We start from the raw sequence: 20,104 nt of genomic DNA, 5'->3' as shown, positions 1-20,104 counted from the left end.
CACAGTTCTGCTTTTCTGCAGTGGCTGACTCAAGGAGGAGGGGGAAGGGGAATATAAAAGAGCACAAAACTCTACCATCACAATTTCAGAAATACAACAGTTCAGCTAATGAAGAGAATAAGGGTTACTCAATTATTTCCTTGCCTTGGACAGCTGAGGGTTGATTTGGGGGGGAGACATTGAGAGAGATTATAGGATTTTATTTTTTTTTTAATGAGGATGGAATAAACTCCAGTATTTTGCTGGATTAGGTATAACACGAAGGAAAAATAAGAGTGAAGCTAAGAACCCGAACCCTTCCACGGCACAAAGCACTGTACTCAGCACCTGCAGTTGACTGTATGTGTAGCTTTAGCCAATTATCTACAAATTTACTAGGACCTCCACTGCTGTGCTATAGAAGCTTTAAGTTACAACGACATACTGAATTGCTCTCTTTTGTTTTGGTTTTTTTTTTTTAAAAAAACACTATGCAACAGTTAAAACAGTAAAAAAGAGTATTTTTTTGCTCTAAGTATTTTGACATGAGTATTTCCTCCCAGGACAATTATCAATAAACACGATTAATGCTGTGTATTACAAAACAGATTATAACCTAACTTTCAGCATCAAAAAAATACAACAGTGAGAAATCTTATTATACAGAAGACTGGACAGTTCACGCGCTACAATTACACAGGTTACCACTACTGCCAGTAACAGGAGAAGCCTCATACCAAGCAGAGAGCAAAATCCCCTATTTGCCAAGATTTAGATGACTGGGGCATAGACGAGAGGAAGGAAAAGAGCGAAGTCCAACTCCCCACGATCATTGCTGCACCTCGGCTATGAATAAATATCGGGCTCCGGTCTTTTTGGCTTCCAGTCAGGTTTTTCTTCACAAAAGTAATAAATATGTTTATTTTTCTCCTCAGTCAACACAACATGACAGACCAATGGATCGTTCTGACCATTCAAACTGTCATGAACCACCTCTTCAACTTCTGATTTAATACTAATTCCTATTAGGATGGAAACCCTGAAAGCATAGATCTAAATACAATAGCAAATCCTGAAGTGGTTTTGCCATATTCTTTGAGGTAGTAAACCAACATTATCTGTAATATCTAATGGATAATTAAAATCCAAGTACATGTAAAGTATAAATATACTACAGCTTAAGGTTCTCGGGTGTCAGGGTTTCAAGATTATTTTTATTCTTTCACTTATCATTATTTAACCTTGTATTTACATGCCCATCACTATAAATACTTATTCTAAACTTCTACTAGACACAACACAAGTTTTTGACAGGATAAGTGTTAAAAATACTGTATTATAGTAATATGTATGTATTTTGCAGCACTATGCAGAATACTTCATATATAAGTGAATCATAGATAAGTTCTAAGTAAATTTACGGTTCCTGGCAATACTATCACTTACTGTTTCAGAAAACTGTTTTCATAACTTTAGTTCCAACAACAGGGTCATTCATCATATCCTTTACCTGAACAACTACTACCGCTTTAATATGTGCAAACAAATGAAAGAGTGACAAGCTACTAACATCAGATATATATAAAAAATAAAAAAGAGCATTTGATTTAAACATACCTTTTTTTCTGCAGTTTTCAAACTAAACCAGAGACAACAAGAGCTCTGTTGCTCTTACAGACAGAGCAAACCCTAGGATTACAACTGATTAGCCAAAAAATATAAATAATAGTTCAATATCTTACCCTTCTCAAAATTTGACACAATACATTAATAACAAGGCTGTAGCTACAAGAAATTAATTAAAACCTTTAAAAGATGGCATTCTATGATGATTTTTAAAAGTCTCTATGCATCTACTAATCGCTAAGAGTCAAGTACGTGATACTACTCACGGTTCCGTTTAACAACTTCGTAAAGCAAACTTTTGACAGATAGGTGATGGCAATCTGCCACCAGTTCCCAAAAAGTGTCTGCTTTCAGTCACATCACTGTATCGACACCTTCAAAGGAAATTCGGCGTGCTTCCGGTAAAGTTAGTCATAAGTCACCAAACGTTTCAGCACCGAAACAATTGTGGCACAATATTTCACATTCCTTATGCCTAAAATATTCCCACAGACATCTATAGGATTTCTGGAAATAAATGCAAACCCAAGCCTCAGGCAAACATGTTTTGCAACCCCAAATATAGTGAGTTCAGAAATAGTTGGTGAAAAACGGCTCAAGCTTTAATTTTTTTTCCTGCAAGTGCCTGTGTCAACCTGTGGGCTGAAAGGAATGGGAGACTAGAACATGGATAAGTTAAAATTGCACCTCATCGCAAACAGGCTTCACTATTTAATAAAGATGCGCTTCAGAACCTCTCTCCAAAGCAAAACCAACCACGAACAAGATCTGTGCTACAGAAAGAACCTATTTTAAAGCCTAGCAGTCAAAGCAGCGAGAGAGTGAACTGAGATGTGCTGCAATATTTATGCAGCCATTATAATGCAAATGCGTAAGGTATTAGAAAGGCTATTTGCATTGGTGCACAGCCCCTTCAGTCTATGTACAATGCCAACAGAAAGAACAATTAGGATGCATGCATAACAAAAAGCCTCCGACCACAGGGTAGGCAGGTCCACTGAACCGGATACAATATCTATGGGATCAACAGGGCTCCATGGAAATGCTGTCTGCTGGATCACTCCATGCATCTTGCTCATACGTAGAATATGAAGCATTTTAAGACACAAAAGCATGTAGAGGATTAGCATGGAAAAGGTAAGAGCAAGCTACAACTAAATTACTGCGAGTACCAGTCGCATGTTTCTCAAGATGGACAACTGGGCTGGGGAACAGCTTGCCGCCCCAGGGCTGCTCCCCTGTGCAAAACCCCAACACCACTAACAGGCAAGTAGCAAACTTTCAACTATGCTAAAAAAAAATACATAAAAAACTAGCTACATACTTTCCTGTGGCAAAAAATACTCTCCAGCACTTTTTATAACAAAAAGGGAGGCAGGCATGCAAATTAAGATCTAATGTACATCCACTCTGAGAATACAGACTACACTTTTGTACAGAAACCAAGAAGCAAACAAATATGTTCAAGTTTGGTTTTGTTGTGGGTTTTGGTTTTTTTTTTTTTTACATGTCCACCTTAACAGGAAAATAACCCTAAAAGAACCAAGTATATAGGCATGCCAGATTGTTTTAAGAAGTTCTTTGACCATACATCCTAGTATTTATCTACAACAATTCACAGCCTCTTAACATATTCTCACGCTAATCAGCATGTCTACAATTATATGACAGGCTCTGTTCTCGTATGTATTTCTCTTGTAGAGCAACACAGATAAAGTACTTCTTAAACTACAACGATCTTAGAACAGTCTAATATTAACTACATTTTACAAAATTACTTTTTTAAAAGAAAATATAAACACTGCATAATTTCTGTACAAAGCATATCCATTACCTAGAGGTTAATGACGGAAAAAAGAGGTTAATGATGGAAAAATTCTTAGTAATTAAAATTCCCTTTTTACTCAGAGACCATTGTTTTGCTATACTGAAAATGCCTTTATTGAACCAAATTTGGTGTCAGAGAATGCCCAGATTTAATAGTACGTTATGTGTATTTCACAACACAGTCAAGCCAAGCAATGCAGCAAAAAACAAGCAAATTAAGGTCAATGGCTAATACCGCAAACATTACCTGCTTATTATACAACTTGTTACATTTTATCCCGGTACGTTTTGTAACATAGCAAAACTACTGTATCAAACAGACTAGACCATGTCAGCCGTTACAATTTCAATGTAAACAAGGGTTCTTTTTATCTGTGCAATCTAGTTACAACTGGCTGTTTAATCTTCACTACTGTGTCTCCCCAGCCCTCTCTCTCACACACACACACACAAACCCACCAGAAAAGGGAGACAGAAATACCTCCTCCGAGATGCAGTCGCATGCAGTAAAAATAAATATGAGGTATTACAATGACAGAGAGGAAAGCAAGCCTCCCTTCCATTAAAAGAGCATCCACAAAGCTGCCGCATGAAAAAATAAAATAAAAAGCAATGAGCCTCGAAGCATTTTGGGTGGGAAATGGTGCTAGCCAAGCTAAGCGAGAGGGTGCGGTGGGCTGGACACAGGTCCACGTTACCAGCTGCGGGCCAGCAGCTACCCTGCACCCAGGCAAAGCACGGAGCCAGCCGAAACCCACTGGTGAGGAGGGCAGGGGCGAGGTGGGCGTCGGGGGCGAGCCATCCCGGGGGCTGCAGCGGGCGAGGGGAAGGGGAGAGCGCTGCCTTCCCCTCCCTCCATGCACACAAGTTTTCACCTTTCTTCAGACACGAAGGAGAACCTGCTGCTAGAGAGAAACGGCTCCTTTTTAGCACCCACCCAGATTCTCCACGACAGTATTTGGGAAACATCTGAGATCCCTTAATGCAGCTTTATTTCCTTATCATCATACTAAACCTTCCCGAAAGAGAGCTCGGCTATTCGCAGGGCTTCCTCAGGCTTGCCAAGAGGAGATCACAAAATGTGATCCTCCTCATTCGTAACAAACAGAAGATACTTTTCCAGCCTTAATTCAATTAACATGCATGAGCAGCATGCACACATGCAGGCACATACATCCACCTATTTCACGGGTGCTGTATACGAGTCGGCAGCAGCCGGCTCGCACGGTGACAAGCCAGGACTGCCACACACACACGGCTTCAGCAGAAACATTCTTTTCTAGAAAGCCACAGCCAAGTAACAATCAATCCAAGGGTTTCCTAAAAGGCACACGCACAGCAATCTTCCGAGTAATTAATTTCTGTACATAGGCTAAGAGTGCAGGAAGACAGCTGGAGAAAATATTCATCGTCTGAAGGAATCCCTTCAATCACACAAAATTCCTGGAGGAGAATACACCCGTCAGTGCGATTTAAGTGTCAACATAACAAAGGAACGCCCCTCCCAGCACCTCCTGCCTTACAGATATGTCACACTGGAAAGGAAAAACTAGACCGGGAAGAGCAGCTATTCACAAGCAGCACTGTTTATCGACCCTACGCTTGCCATCACCCCTAAGAAAAAATGTTGGGGATTGTTTAACGTTTCTAGAAAGAGCAGAACAGAGGGATGTGGAGGAAGACAGCATCCTCTTTGAGGAGTCCTCGGTATTCCTCAAAGGCAGGCTATGGACACAAGGAGAGCTTTGTCTGGAATCATCTTTCTGTATTACAAGATTATATATAAAATTAGTGTTGCCTGATGTACATGTTTTGCCTTGCCACACGTACAGAAATCCTGATGGCTGACAAACATTAGCCTAAATTAAAAGGAATCCGGCTTCAGATTACTAAAATAATCTCCCATTTTACTCATCCAGAGCAAAGAATAATTACACAGAAAACCAAAATAGTCAAACCCAAATCATTCAACAGGAATTAAGAGGATAAGAGTGTTACTAAAATTAAAATGTATGCACAACAGTGTAATAATAAATTCATAGGATACAGCAAATCTTTCCCAAAACCAGGCTAGGATTATATCAAGATCACCATACAACATATGCCTGAAATATGGCTGTAAATAAGTGTGACTTAATTTGACCACCACCTACGTTAAGCCCTCGATTTTATAAATAGAAGCATCCAATAATGACTAGTGATTAAAAAAAAACGCACAGTTTAGAAGGTGAAAAGAAGAAACAATAAGTAGAAAGTCAAACATGCAAACAAGAAACAGGAGAAAATCAAGACCGTGAAGGTAATTACTAAAACCATCTTAATTTCTATTTTGATAGTCCAAAAAAATCCAGACCAAGTATTGCAGCGATGACAATACACACAATTACAACTCCTTGATCACGGATATTCTGCCTCGAAAGCATCTGCACATGTGCAGAACTGGGTAAAACATAGGCTTCCATAGTCCCATCTCAAATACGCGAGTTAAAAATTACTAGTACTATTTCAGTACTTTGTAATTGTTTTCTCACACATTGCGACTTTTTATTCCATCTCCATACCCGCTCCTAAATAAGCCAGTAAAGTCAAGCAGCAACACAGTTTCATCAACTTCAATTCTGATTAATTTCTGTATAGCTCACGCCCAGTTGCAATTTTAGTCAACACAGACAGCCGTTCACCTTACCTAAGGTTACTACAGCTTTTTAACTGTTTTCCTAGAGAAAGATACGTGCAACTCGGTGAAAACACCTTCTATAGCCACAAACACACGCGGGAAGCTGTCACACCGCTTCCTCTGCGACACCTCTCTGTTTTAAATACCGGGAAAATCACCTGGCTCGACGACTTTTGAAAGGAGATTCTGGCTCTCCGGCTCCATCAGAACTGCCACAATAAATACATCGGGTGAAACAGGAAAAGAGCCTCACGCCTATACGAGAGGGTGGGGGACAGCACTCGCACACACAGGAGGAGATGTAATCATTACCCTGAACGCCGGTAATCATTACCCTGAGCGTCAGTGCCACTACACACACGCGAAGTCTCTTAAATTTCTCTTCGCCAGCTCTCGGTACCGGGAGCTGGAGGGGAGGAGGAGAGGTGAGGCTGTAAAACGGAGCTTCCTCCTTTCTTTCCTTTTTTTTGTTGTTGTTGTGGTGGTGGCGGCGGCTGGTCGGTGCCATCGCCCGGCAGCGCGGAGGAACGGGGCAGCCCTGCCGCCGAGCCCAGCGGGGCGATCGGCCGCCCCCTCCCTGCCGCACGCAGCGGGCGGCCCCCGGCCCGCCCCACCTGCCCCGGGCCCCGCGGCCGCCGGGCGGGGCTGCACCCCGCCGGGGCACGCACGCACGCACACACTCACTCACTCACTCTCGCCGGGTGCCGGTGCGCGGAGCCCGGGAGGGCTGCCCCGCCGCCGCCCGCCGCCGACCCCCCGCGCTGGGCCGGCACGGGGCGCGCCCCCCGCGCGGTTACCTGCCGCCCAGGCCCTCCCCGCCTTTGTGCCCGCGGCCTCCCGCCTCCCCCGCCGCCGCTGCCGCCCCCGGCCGCCGCCAGGCCCACCCCGCCCGCTGTCAGCCGCCGCCTCGGCGCGCCCCGACGCCCCCGGCGGCGGCGAGTCCCGCCGCCGCCGCCCCCCGGCCCGCCGCGGCCCCGAGCCCGGCCAGCCCCGTACCGTGCGGCTCCGCCATCCTCCCGAGGCGCGCTCGGCACCCCCCCTGCCCGCCCGCCCCTGCCGGCCACCGTCTCTGCGCACCGAGCCGTCACGGGACTCCCCGCCCACAGACCTCCCGCGGCACCACGGGGGCGGGCCCGCCGAGGCGCGGGGCGACCGACCGCTTCCAGGTTACGGCGCCGCCGCCATCTTGGCAGCGGGCGGAAGTGGCCCGGTTGCCCCTGGCGACGGGGAGGCGGCGGGGCGGGGCGGGGCGGGGCGGGGGGGGCTGTGCGGGCTGCGCGGGCTGCGCGCCGGCCTCCCGCGGCGGGAGCGGGAGCGGGGAGCTCAGTAACGGGAGCTCAGGCAGGGCTCCCCCCTGTCCCTGCCGCTTGCCGCGGGGTCCCGTAAGCCCCGCGGGGCCTGGCCGCGGCCCGGGCCGCCCCGCCGCCGCCCCTCAGCGCCCACCTGATCACAGCCTGATCGCCGCCTCACACCGCAGCCCCCGTGGCCGCACGTCCCCGTGAAACCTTCCGTCGTGTCACCGCTGCGACACGGGGGAGGAACTTCTGTCGAGAGGGAGGAGGACAGCCCATAGCTCCGTCGGTTACTGACTGCAGCTCATCAGAGTATCACAAGAAATAGGAACTATTTTCCCACCAGTCCCACTGTTTAACTGGAGAGTTTTCCCCCCAGGACAGACGGGATCAGAAATTCTAATACGATGAGTCCGTACGAAGCAGCTCTTGGTGCTGTACGTGCATGGCACAGCTACCCCACTCTCGCTGCCCGTCACCTTTAGCTGCTGAGACATTAGGAAAGAGATGGACCAGGGGACTGCGACGTTTCCATCTTTCCTTTTTCTACAAAATTGGGACCATCCCCAGTTGGCACCTCCTATAACCTCGCACCGATGTGCTGACTATTCTTTCTGTAGCAGATAGATAGGACAAGCTAAGCATGACCGAGCTGCCCTTGCAAGGAATACGCTGGGAGCTGCAAGGAATGGCAGTAGCCATTCAGAAGGTGGCAACCATACCTCTGCGTAGACAAATACACTCAACAGAGCATCTGCGATCAGCCATCATTTGATTTCGGATGAGATTTAAAAGCAAGTTCTCTGACACCTTGTTATAACAGATCTTTTGGTATTTTGCTGAGAGAGATTTACCTTCTTTTTAATGCTAAATTCTCAGCCGGTTGCAATCAGTTCCCCTTTCAAGCCTAGATGGATTCTGCACTGCAGTAGTAGCTCAACTTTCTAATTTCTAAAACACCTCAAAGCTAGTGGGAGTCTACTATTTGATCTCAGTACTTGCTGATCTGGACTGGTCCCACTGGCTCATGTTCGAAAGGAACAGCAGCCACCTCAGCAGAATCAAAACCACGAGTAAATTTGGGAGCCGTTTCCTACATCAGGTAGTCAGATCTAAGTATCTGCTATTTCCATCATATTTTTAAAACTTTTGGCAACCATGGAGGCTAGTTTCAGTGAAACAAGGCTATTCATATTCGATTATCTGGGTTCTGCCAGTTTCCTTTGTGTGATTCTTTGGCAAAGCAGACAGTTCAATGTGGTTACACACTTTTTTACTAATAAATGCTCGACAGCTTTAAAAGCAGAATTGGCTTTTTGGCATAATGGATCACAGGGCAGAAACCAGGTGAAATATCCACCACACATAGGGAGGATCTGAATATTTTCTTGACTGTGTACTGTACCTTTACATTTCTCAGGCTCTTTGTGTGCAAAGTGCTGCTGCTCAATTGCTTTAGCATTGAAGAGGTATGTACAAAGGATACACGCTACGTGTACTCTGGTTCTGTTAGAGATTTTACTTCCATTTCTACTTGCTTTGCTTTCAAAAATATGATTTGAAATCTAAAAAAAATGCTACTTTATACTCAAAAAAAACTGGTTTGCTCTTTTCATGACAAAACATAAAACTGAAAAGCTGATATAAAGTATACCAGGACAATTGTCACTAGATGATGAATCAGCCAAGAAATTTACACTGATAACCCCACCCTTCTGCTGCAATTCCTTAAATATGTTCTAGGAGATTAGACCAATACTACAGTAATACTTGTGCCAACAATCAGAACTAACAGACATTTTTTCAAAGGCAGAATTCATACACGCAAGATTTGTTCTTAATCTGCACAAATGGAGTAGTTAATTTTATACCCTCCTACTGGATGCTGGAGAGCTCAGCTCCAGCCTACTCCCAGCCTTCATCAGCCCTGTTTGTCCCCAAATCTTCATCAACACAGACCTGGTCCAATATAGAAGGTGAGTATAAGAGTCACAAGCCTTAGAAGTATTAGTTAAGGGCCTCAGCATCAGGAGACTACACTGACAAGCCTGTATTTTGAACCTTGTGGTGTTGCAACTGAGTACCTCTCCTTAAGACAGATCCACAGACAGTAAGAGGTTCCTCAGTCTCTGTTGCCCCAGAAAACCCATAGAACTGTGCAAGGATCTTGAATTACTGCCATTCACACTGAAGTGAGCAGCAAGGGAAATATAATTAACGAGTATTTCATAACCTACATGTGTACATCTTCTGAACTAAGGTTTCACTGGCAATTTCATTTGGACATTGCCTAACTTCTAAACGCTTGGCTTTGCAACCTTCATAATGTTCCTTTAATACCTGTAACATTTTCTGTGTTCCTGAAAACTGTGGGTGCAGCATCACGCACCATCACAGCACCTCCATGGGTCATGAGCCGTGCTAGTACCTTTATATGCCCAACAGAGACCTCTGCCCCTTTTACTCAAAGAGAAACAGATAGCAACAGCAGACTGCTATCCTCCAACTGCACCAGCAGTGGAGGGGGATAAGTGTTGGAATTTGGATTATTCAGTGGATTCATAAGACCATTCCTAAGGCTATTTAGTATTTACACAGTTGTTTCAAGCATGTTTCTACAAAGCAATGTGATTAATGAGGAGCTAGCTCTTACACAATGAACTAAAATAAAGCAATTAATTAGTTAAGCTTGCTTAAGCTGACCACTAGATCAATCCACCAACTTCAGAATCTTCTTTGACTGAATTCAGATACCTCAGATATAAAAGCCCCACTTGCCTTTTCTTAATTTAGTGGCTGTCAGACTAATGAATTGACCCTTTCTCTCTTGGACATGTGGCCTTTTCACTACCTCCTCCCAACTGCAAAATTTTTGTAATCTAGCTACAAGAAAGCCCGCTCTCCTCCCCCAGCAGGCAGCTGCCACCACCTCATCCAAGGACACTCAGTTCTAGTAGTTTCTGCACTGCGGACCGGGGCAGACAGCACAAGAGGCAAATTCTTTGCCGGCTGAGGCAACGTGAAGGCCACCCTCAGGGAAGCTCTGTTCCACTTCTAGCTCTGGAAGTCAGCATGTCCCAGCGAGCACAGCCCATTGCACCCCTTTCCACCCGCGTGGTCCTCTGCTCTGCCCTGCGTGGGGATGCCTGTGCCTGACCTCCTCCACTTTCAGACGTCGATCACCTGTTCCTTCCCCAGCCTGTCTCTCCTTTCTTAACCTCCACCAGGGCCTCCAACTTTGGTTCCCCATGCCAGGCCCTAGTTCAGTCTCTTGTCTGGTTCTTCATCTCACTGCCTATCCCCCTGACATCCCCGTCTCTTCCTTCTCATCTCCTTGTACTAGCAAACTGAATTCTGCTGTGTCTTCTGTCCCTCCCGTGCTGCCAGTTCCTTGCCAGCCAGTCTCAGCACAAAATTCCTCTAATTCCCAGTTTCACTTTCTTTGTGAATCTCAGTCTCCCCCTACCACATCTCAAACCTCCAAATTCCCAGTCCTAGCTTTTATCTTCCTCTCATCTCACCTCAATCTACCCAGACCTTCCTGCCCTGTCCTATTCCTTTCCCTTCTTTTGAATCATCAATTTACAGAAGTTTGGCTTCAGCCAAGGGTTGCAATGTGTTCAGTTGTTCTGGGGGAGAGAAGCAGGCTGATGGCATGACAAAGCCCATTTAATTTTGTGAGCATCATACTGATCACGAAAACGGTGTATGCCTTCGTCACTGCTTTTCTATCTTCCCCTTGAATGTAATCTTGACTCTGCTGCCTTTATCATGGGGCTACAAAAACTGGGAAGGCTGGAAGAGCTGGCACAACTCAGGGAGAGAGGAAGGGTGCTAGGCACAGAAACTGTACCTGAAGGGTGCACATAGACATTCAGAGCCCTTGTCAATGTCTAGAAGCTAATACTGCAACGGAGTGGCTGACAAGATCTGTCACATTGAAAACAGAGACTGCCCCACCAGGGCGAAAGCTTCTGCCTGGTGCGAGATGCTGTTGCAATACAAAGAAGGATACAAAGAAGGGGAACCTCAAAATGTGGTTCTCTGTTGAAGGATTACAGTACAGTAAGATGTTGCTATTTTTACTGTCTGTTCCTTTTATGTGTTCAGAGTCAGGTCTGCTTACTTGAGTGACAAGAAATTGGAGCATGGAGCTGTTGGAGCAAGTCCAGAGGAGGGCCACAAAAATGATCCCAGGGCTGGAGCACCTCTCCTACGAGGACAGGCTGAGAGTTGGGGTTGTTCAGCCCTTGAGAAGAGAAGGCTGCGGGGAGACCTTATAGCAGCCTTCCAGTACTTAAAGGGGGCCTATAGGAAAGACTGGGACAGACTTTTTAGCAAGGCCTGTTGTGACAGGACAAGGAGCAATGGTTTTAAACTAAGGGAGGGCAGATTTAGGCTGGATTTAAGAAAAAACTTTTTTACAATGAGGGTGGTGAGGCACTGGAACAGATTACCCAGAGAGGTGGTAGAGGCCCCATCCCTGGCAACATTCAAGGTCAGGCTGAATGGGGCTCAGAGCAACCTGATCTAGTTAATGTCCCTGCTCTTTCAGGGGGGGTGGACTGGATGACCTGTAAAGGTCCCTTCCAGTCCAAAGCATTCTATGATTCTGTGATTCTAAAAGGACAGAGTTTGATTAAGGTACCTATGTTCTCAAAACCAAGTAGCGTGACGTAGGGTTGTAAAACTATCATGTAAAAAACAATTCTGGTCCTGCCAGCTTCAACTTTCAACTCATTAGCCACCTATCTAGGTCTGTCAGGCTGTTAGCAATTTTTTGAACAGACTTCCTAGGTCTTACAGGAGCTCTTCCAGGTGGAAAGACGGGACATATCAACGCTGAAACAGCACATCCAGAATGCCATGCATGAAATTATTTTCTCTTATTTACTTGTATGCACACAAACTTTTTCAAGTATGCACTGTGTCCTAACTGCCCCAGGGCCAGCAGTTCATCAGTTTATTTAGTACGAGGGAAAACTGCAAATCCAGCAGGCTATCAAGCAAGCTAATCTTCAGTTATGCAAACGGAGAGTCAACCAGTTCAAACAATTTATCTTTCAAAGTCAACACTACAAACAACAGAAACAAACAAGAGCTTTTTCATTCACAACAGACAATAAACTGTATTTTTTTAGTGTAGATATTCTAGACAGGATAGTATCTGCTGTTAGAAACTCCTACTTTTCTCTACAGTGAAAGACAGGGCAAATTAAAGGCTTCGGTTGTCTGTACTTTGAAAGGGGAGAAAGGCTGGAATGAAAAAGTCAGTTAAACTGAAACAGATGCTGATTATTCCAGCTCCAGTCAGGCCATCCCTAGAGAAACCAACCTTTCTTGACTTCATTTCATTCTTCTGGTACTTGGAGATCCATTTCTGACATCCCAGGGTAACTCGAAAGGACAAAGCAGAATCCAACAGGACATTCTGTGCTCTGATGGGCAAGCTTCTCTTAGCTTGGGTCTGCAGCACCTGAATTTCAGTAGGCAGTGTGCCTACTGAGGACTAACCATGTCCAGGACTAACATAATTCCCCAAATTAAGGTGCAAGAGGGAATGGGTATTCACAAAAGCTAGTTTAAATCTACAGAGGTTAAGCTTCCTCTGTAGTCAATAAGATAAGCCTGTGCTTAGGCACTTGAATCATATTCTGAAGAAATCACTTTTTCCATTGACCTCATGCAGACCCTGGGGAGTTGAGCTTTCCAAGGGAAAAGCCACTTCCTCCCCAGGAAAGTGCATTCAAGCCTAAGTGGCCGTGGGTTCACCAGCTTTTTACATGCCGCGCATTGCTGTTGGACTCCGATGCCACGTAGATCTGCATGCCTGCAGGTGGTACAAGACATCTCCTACCCCTGTACCTGTTTCACTTGGCTCTTGTGTCAGCCTTCTAAAACTGGCTGGCACCAATAAGCTGGTATGGTGTGGCTTAGATGGCTTGCATGTCATTTCATGCCTTCAAAGGTCTGTGAAGATTAGTAGAAGGCTGACTGGTATGGCACAGTATGTAGGAGCGCGAGTGTGAAAGCAGCCCAAGTTTTTCTCTGCTGAACTTCATAAAAGGCCATATCCCGCCTCCGTTCTGCATAAAAGAGGGAGCAGGCTTCCACTTCCCCGTTGTCCTCTGTGATCTTCCAGTCCTCAACAGCCACAACAGGGTAGCAGCGTAGCCTGTCCTTCAAAGAGAGAGCCTGAAGACCACCAGTTCTGCGCTGTTATCACTTTTAGCTGATAAAGGTGTGAAGCCAAAGGAAAGAGGCTCCCATAGTAGCCAAGAAAGGGGAAAGGTCTCTGGGAGTGGTGGCTCCAGGAAGGCAGAACAATTTTATTACAAGTTTTTTAAGATTACTGTAAACAACTCAACTGTATCCTAAAAGTGACTGGGAGCGGCAGCACATCCATGCTGAGCCGTGTAAAAAAGCCAGCTGCCCCATGCCCAGGCAAGTATCATTGCCAGCAGGTTAACCAAGGCCACAGGCAGAAGCAGTTTTACTCGGGATTATATCTTGTCACTGCTGCAAGCTCCACTGTCTGAAATGTGGAAGATGATGAAGAGCAGCTGAACAGGAGAGTCCCCAGGAAAACAAACAAGCAAACAACTCTCATTCACATTCCCTCAAAGAGAAAAAAATTCTTTAAAAGTAACTTAGGAAGGGAAAATTGAGGTGGAATAAAATATTTGCCTGTTGGTCTTAATAGCTGCAGCTCTGCTATCTATTTTCTCTCCCTCTTCCAGACTGTCAGCAGGGATTGAGTGTTCTCCTGGAGCCAGGGATGGATTTCCTGAATGGTGACAAATAGCAGTAAAACCTGAAGTCAATTCCACAGTGAAATCATTATATAAATTGCTCTTTCCTGCACGAAAGAGATGGATGAAAAATAAATCAGAAAATAGTATGAAATGCGTAATCTTACAGTTCAGTTATGGGAAGTGAAAACAACAACCCCAACAATGATGCTGGCTCGGTCAGGGAGCCAGGCTTTATAGGGATTACACCTGTAAAGGAAAATTTCAGTTGAGGATTTCTGAAAAAAAAATGAAAACTAGATCATTCAGGTGCAGATTGATCTTCCAAACTCCTTCAGAATGCTCACAAAACTCCTTCTGCCCAGAGCCATGAAAACTAGAGCAGAGTGAGTGCAAGCAACCCTAATATTTATTATTATTGTGGTAGTGCACAGGAGCCTTGATCTTGTGTGTGGGGTGCTGTACAAAAAGTGTGTTCTGAGTCAGAGACTGAAAGCTAAATGTAAGACCAGAAAAATGACATGCATTTGTCACAGACACAAGGAGCATGAGGAAAGAAAAGCAGTCAGTGTGCTGCCAAGTTTTTTTATAGGCCATACGGACAAGGAGAGCATTGGAGAGAGCTCTGAAAGATGATTTTTTTTCAACACACATTAATAAGGGGTTGGTTGCAAGGCTGGGAGAAAGCGTAGAGATGTTTGAAATGGTAACAAGTAGGTAGTGGAACTGGTCATCACAAGCTGATCTCAGGAGATCCCGGTAATACTCTGAAACAGATGAACAGGGGTGGGCTAGGGACAGACGGGTCTTGAAGAGGCAGGCATTTGACACACAAGAAAAGAGAGAGTTAGTAGACAGAAAAGAAAGAAGCGACACAGACAGAGCGACGGGCTAGGAACAGTCCTGCATTGTGAGGACAAGGGCTTGGTTATTCAAGAGTTTTCTTTCCCCCTCTTGTTTCTCAGGGGGAGGAGCGTGTTTCAAGGGGTAATAATACAATCATTTGACTGTGTTAAGAGATTTATGGCCTGACTTTACCATGTGTTAAAATACTGATTCTCTTTCTAACATATGCTTTAGATATTGACATTATTTTTTCTGTATAGAAGACTGACTTCTGCATACAAAAGCTGGGACTTCATAGTAGGATCCAGCGATGCTGGGTAAATACAAAGTGACATAAGTGAAGCACAAGTCTCTGATTTTTTCCACTCAATTAAATAAAGATAGCAAGAGAGACACTGAGCAGTGCATGGCGGTGAGAAGCTGGAATAATTAAACAATAATATGACAGACGGTGCATTTATGGGCAATTACAGCATGCCTCTGCTGGCACTTTAAGGCACAAGGCCAAAGACTTAAGCGATTCAAACCACACAAGTAGAGCAGTAACCTCCTAGAAATGCCAGCTGAGAGCATCTGAGCCCAGAATGGGACTTACACGTAGCAATAAAACAGGCAGTCAGGTCTCTGCATTTACCGGACATTACTGCTAGAGATAGAGCAGGAAGAGCAGCCCATCAAAAAGCTCTTTCTGTGTCCCTTGGAAAATACATTTCCAGGCACTTTTATGTATGTAGCAGTGAAAGACAAATCTTCACACTGAATAAGGACATCTCCTCGCCTTGTGCGTACAGCTTGAGGATACCACTGCATCAAACAACGACAGATTTAAAATAAGTATATTCAGAAAGCTCAACTAAAAGAAATCATTCATCTGTCAACTTCCAAAAACAAGGACTGGGTTAAACATCAAGATATCAAGCTTCAGGCTCTGAAGGCATTTGTGATTCCCTCGGGGAGTCACACGAGGCTTTCTGTTCCCCGCCTTACCCCACCCAGTAAACCCAAACCACCTTCCTCCTCCTGTCTCTGAAGAAGGTGGGTTCTGTATTCCATGGTACCACTCCGCAGCTTAAGGGGACAATTGCATGAAATCTGCACATGTATTTTTGAAAGCGTTGGTCTGCATTATTCAACACACGTCACAGTCATGCTGGTACACTACATCTCTGACCTTATCAGCACATACAGAGGTGAAACAAGCTCTAGATTTTTAGAAAAGAAGAAAAGAGAGAGAGATCTGCCTGGAAAGCAAACACAGATCAGGTGTTGTTAAAAGCTTCTTAAACTGTCAACGAAGTATTTACTTAAACTCAGAACAGAAAATCACCTTCAAGATGGGTAATTCTCATGAAAGTAGCTTTACTTTTAAACACCCCATGTCTGGAGCGCCATGATTATATGGAACTCTCAACCAGAATTTTGTTTTTAATGTAAGGACTTGATTCCAGACTTTCTTGTATGGAAAAAATGGAAAACATGAACTTGAAAGGCTCAAAAAGCAGAATGAAAATAAAAAGCATTTAAAATGTATAAGGACAAAAAACAAGCCTCATAAACAAATGGGACTGGCAACATTGCTTTACCTAAATGCTTTTTTCTTCTACTTAGAAGTTTCTCAAGACTTAAAATAAGTGTCGTTTCATATCTGCAGGGCTTTCAGCAAGCAGCTACCATGTTACGAAACTCTCTGGATTCCAGCAATGCACATCTCTGCTGTCTGCTGCACTCAGAGTATCTGGGAAGAGGAGGAGGAAAACAAGCTTATCATTTATAAAATTATTGCTGGTTTTGTGGTTGTGAGGCTTTCTGCAGTGTACAAGAATAACTTGTTTGTGACATCAGGAAAATAAGGATATGCAACCTAGAGCGCACTGTCCTCTCTGTGGATACCACTCTCACGCTTTGTCAAATAACATTGGGTTTCATCCGAAGGTCGAGTCTCAAGACTTCAGGAAGCTGCATGCCACGGGGGCACAAGTCAAGACCTGGGCATCATTACACTGTGCATGAGGATAGCCTTGTTCTGAGTTCTCCAGCCACATGGGATAGCACCAAGACAACACACTGACTCAGCATGGTCCTGCTGCAAGTGCATGGTGCTTTTCCCAAATCAAAGGGGTTTGGCAAAGTATTTCAGCTTTTTAGCTATTTCTGGCAACCGGAAAGGCCCATGAGAGAAATGAGAATATGTTAGAGCACATGTCGACCCCAGAGGCAGAAAATGGCAAAAAAATGGGGTATAACTATGCTTTCTTTAGCAGAAGAAAAGATTGGGTCCCTCATCTGTAATCGGAAAAGTCACATCTTCTCTTGTTGTTCCTCTTCCAACAAAACAAGGGGAGTTAGGTCCTCTGTGCCACACTTTCCCCTCCTCTCAACTATGGCTAACATCACTCTAGTAAATAAATACCAGCCTTACTCAAAGCTGAACCCATTCCTGTTTTTAAGGCACTTTGAAAAGTATGATATTAAGCTGCAGACAATGCCCATGCCTCTCTTCTCTCTCTCATCCAGTCCTTCCAGTCCTGAAGGCGGTAACTGTGTTTTTTCCCAACGGAAAGAGGTGTCTTAAAAGCAGACTTACTAGAGACTGTTGAAAACAATCCCCGCAATCACGCCTGTCCCAGTGCTATCAGCTTTCTAGATAGGCTGCCAAGTTGGCATTTGACGAGCTAAGAAAATGGATTTAGCACACGATGCCAGATTCCACTTCTCAATCACTAAAATGCTCAAGTAACAAACTGAGTTGACCATTGTTTCTTATCACCAAGCAAACAAACCCCGTTGTCAGGAAAACTGTGTTTAGAAAGTGATTCCCTACATGACTGAGATGGGCTCTGGTTGCTATAAATGCCAATCCTCACACAATGCTGGACTCCGGGTGGTCATCGGCACTGTGGAGGACACTGTCAAAAAACCTAGCCTGCAATTTGATTTCAATGTCTTGCTTTCAGTTCATCTTCTGTTGCTCTGCAGGCCATATTCATTACCACAGGAATAACTGTTGGTTTCACAGCACAAGATTTTCAGCTGTAACTGTCTTTTACATTCAGTTTTAGCCATAGCTAAGGTGCTAACTGGATCAGTTTGTTTGGTTTTTTTAAACAAACAAACAAACAAACAAACAACTACCAAATTACTGACCTGCAAATTGCACGTACTGTTTAAAATGCCCTGGTCTACAAACATCCACAGTCTTCATAAATCAGTCCCTAATCCTTTTCTCCTCCAATCAGTACAAAATACTAATCGGCACACAGACTAGCACACCAGACAAAGAGGCAGCTTTTCCTGTTGAAATCAGTGGGAACGTGTCTGTCCCCTTCAAAGGGTAGAGAAGGATGTCCCAAGCAAGCACGTCCATTTTATAGCCTCATCAATGCCAACCTTCTGACCTGAAAGTGGAATACGTGAATCACAACAGACACGGGCCCACTTCTGCGCTGCCCCAGACCAAACCAGAAGTGTTATCTTTGGCCGACTCCACAAAAGGCAGGAAGCGGGAGACCCGCTCTCACCCTCTGCAGGTCCTCTGCTGGCCTCCAACCTCATGAGCAGGCGAGACTTCAAGTGAGGTGGAAGCGGGCTACCTGAGGGACCGTCGGTTTCCTACTGTAGGTTGCCTTAGAGGAAAAAGGAAATAGTTCTGGAACAATGCAGACAGAGGCTTTAAATAACTATCAGAGGGGTGCCACTTACTGGAAGTTAAGTTTTATCACAGGTCTCCCAGCAAACCTAAGCCTCGGATCCCATAGGTGACAGGTCCACAGTGCGGTGCCTGAGCTAGCGGAGGGAAGCACGCGGCCAGCAGCATCAAGGCAGAATGGGAAAGAAAGATTTGCAAAAAACATTTTCTCCCTCATTTTACTCATCCACGGCCAGTTCCTGCACGGTCATAAGAAGCAAGCTCTCGATCTCAGAACAATTAAAGGAATTGTCACGGGCTGCTGAGGCTAGGTTAGCAGGATTATGAGCCTCGACTGTCAGTCCCCAAGGAAAGGCCAAGGCAGACAACGTGGGCAGGGCGCACGGGCAAGCTCATTAGCAAAATCTAAAATTACAACGCATCCTGGGATCGGGGCGGTGCTGGGGCATCTCACAGGCACCGCGACAGCCAGGTGAACCCTTCGCCACTGGCTCCGCGTCACGCCACAGCTCCGCGTCACGCCACGGCTTCGCGGCGGGGGATTTCTGAGGGAAGCTGCCACGGGCAGGGAATGACCGAACCTCTTGGGGGGGTCTCAGGTGCACTGGCTGATCAGGTTTGGCGACGTTTAAGCCCTCAGAGTTTAGAAAGACGCCGGCTTTTACTACTGTTTACATGTTAAACAGCAGCATGATTCACATCGCGAATCCCGAGGCGCTGCCCGAAAATGAAAATCGGAACGCGTAGGCCCTGGCCAGGCCCGTCCGTTGGACGCTGTCTGCTGGGGGGGTTATTTATAAAACAAAAAATAAAACAAACAAAAACCCCCAAAGCCCGAGTTTCGCGGCGAGGAGGAGCGCAGGCCCGGCGGGGCGGCGGAGGCGCGGAGAGCCCGGGCGCCGGGGCGGGAGCGGAGGGCAGGCAGCGCGGGAGGGGAGCGCAGGCAGCGGCACGCCGCGGGGCCGGGCAGGCCGGCGCAGGTTTAACGGCGCCGCCCCACCGAAGAGCCCCCGGCGCGGCGGGAGGCTGGGAGCAGCCGCGGGGGCCCGGGCCCAGCCCGGCTAGGTTCTGTGCGCTCCCACCGGAGCGAGCCCGGCCGCGGCCACCCCACCGAGCCTCCGGCCGCGGGGCAGCCGAGCTCCGCGTCCTGCTGCCCGCTGCCCACGCAGGACGCCGCCCCGCCCGTCCCCGCGGCGGCTGGCGGGGAGCCGCTCCCGCCCCGCCCGGGGCGCAGCCGTGGGGCCGCCCCAGCACAGCAACTACAGTTCCCGGCGTGCTCCGCGCCACGCAAAGGACTACAGTTCCCGCGGCGGCGGGCGGCCGCCGCCTTCCCCCCCAAGGACTACAATTCCCAGCATGCACCGAGGTACAGGGGACGGCCGCAACGCCGGGTGTGGGGCGGGGCGCCGCGCAGTGCAGGCAAGGAACTGTAGTTTTCTTCGCGGAGGGCGCGCCTTCC

General features: G+C 46.2%; 1 protein-coding gene and 1 long non-coding RNA gene across 5 annotated transcripts in view; both read right to left on the bottom strand.

The window, feature by feature from the left end:
* The window catches only part of SHOC2 (SHOC2 leucine rich repeat scaffold protein), a 73,020-nt gene extending 65,721 nt beyond the window's left edge, over positions 1-7,299 (bottom strand). The window contains exon 1 of one of the 2 annotated variants that reach the window (XM_072870560.1): positions 7,187-7,299. The gene's annotated coding sequence lies outside the window, so the exon portion shown is untranslated. Of the gene's footprint in view, positions 1-7,105 lie in introns of both variants that reach the window. The other variant, XM_072870559.1, reaches the window with a different exon arrangement.
* Positions 7,300-12,347: 5,048 nt separating this feature from the next.
* LOC140656052 (uncharacterized) lies at positions 12,348-19,972 on the bottom strand. Of its 3 annotated transcripts, XR_012043955.1 has the most exons (4): positions 18,699-19,972; positions 16,583-16,734; positions 14,089-14,188; positions 12,348-13,964 (listed from the first exon to the last, which is right to left on the bottom strand). It is a non-coding gene; the product is annotated as an uncharacterized lncRNA (long non-coding RNA). The 3 variants fall into 3 exon arrangements; XR_012043954.1 differs by having other exon boundaries at positions 12,348-14,260; XR_012043953.1 differs by having other exon boundaries at positions 12,348-14,188.
* Positions 19,973-20,104: the final 132 nt, after the last annotated feature.

Source organism: Ciconia boyciana, chromosome 8, assembly GCF_034638445.1.
Source record: "Ciconia boyciana chromosome 8, ASM3463844v1, whole genome shotgun sequence".
NCBI classification, from domain to species: domain Eukaryota; kingdom Metazoa; phylum Chordata; class Aves; order Ciconiiformes; family Ciconiidae; genus Ciconia; species Ciconia boyciana.
This window is presented reverse-complemented; position numbering and strand designations above follow the sequence as displayed.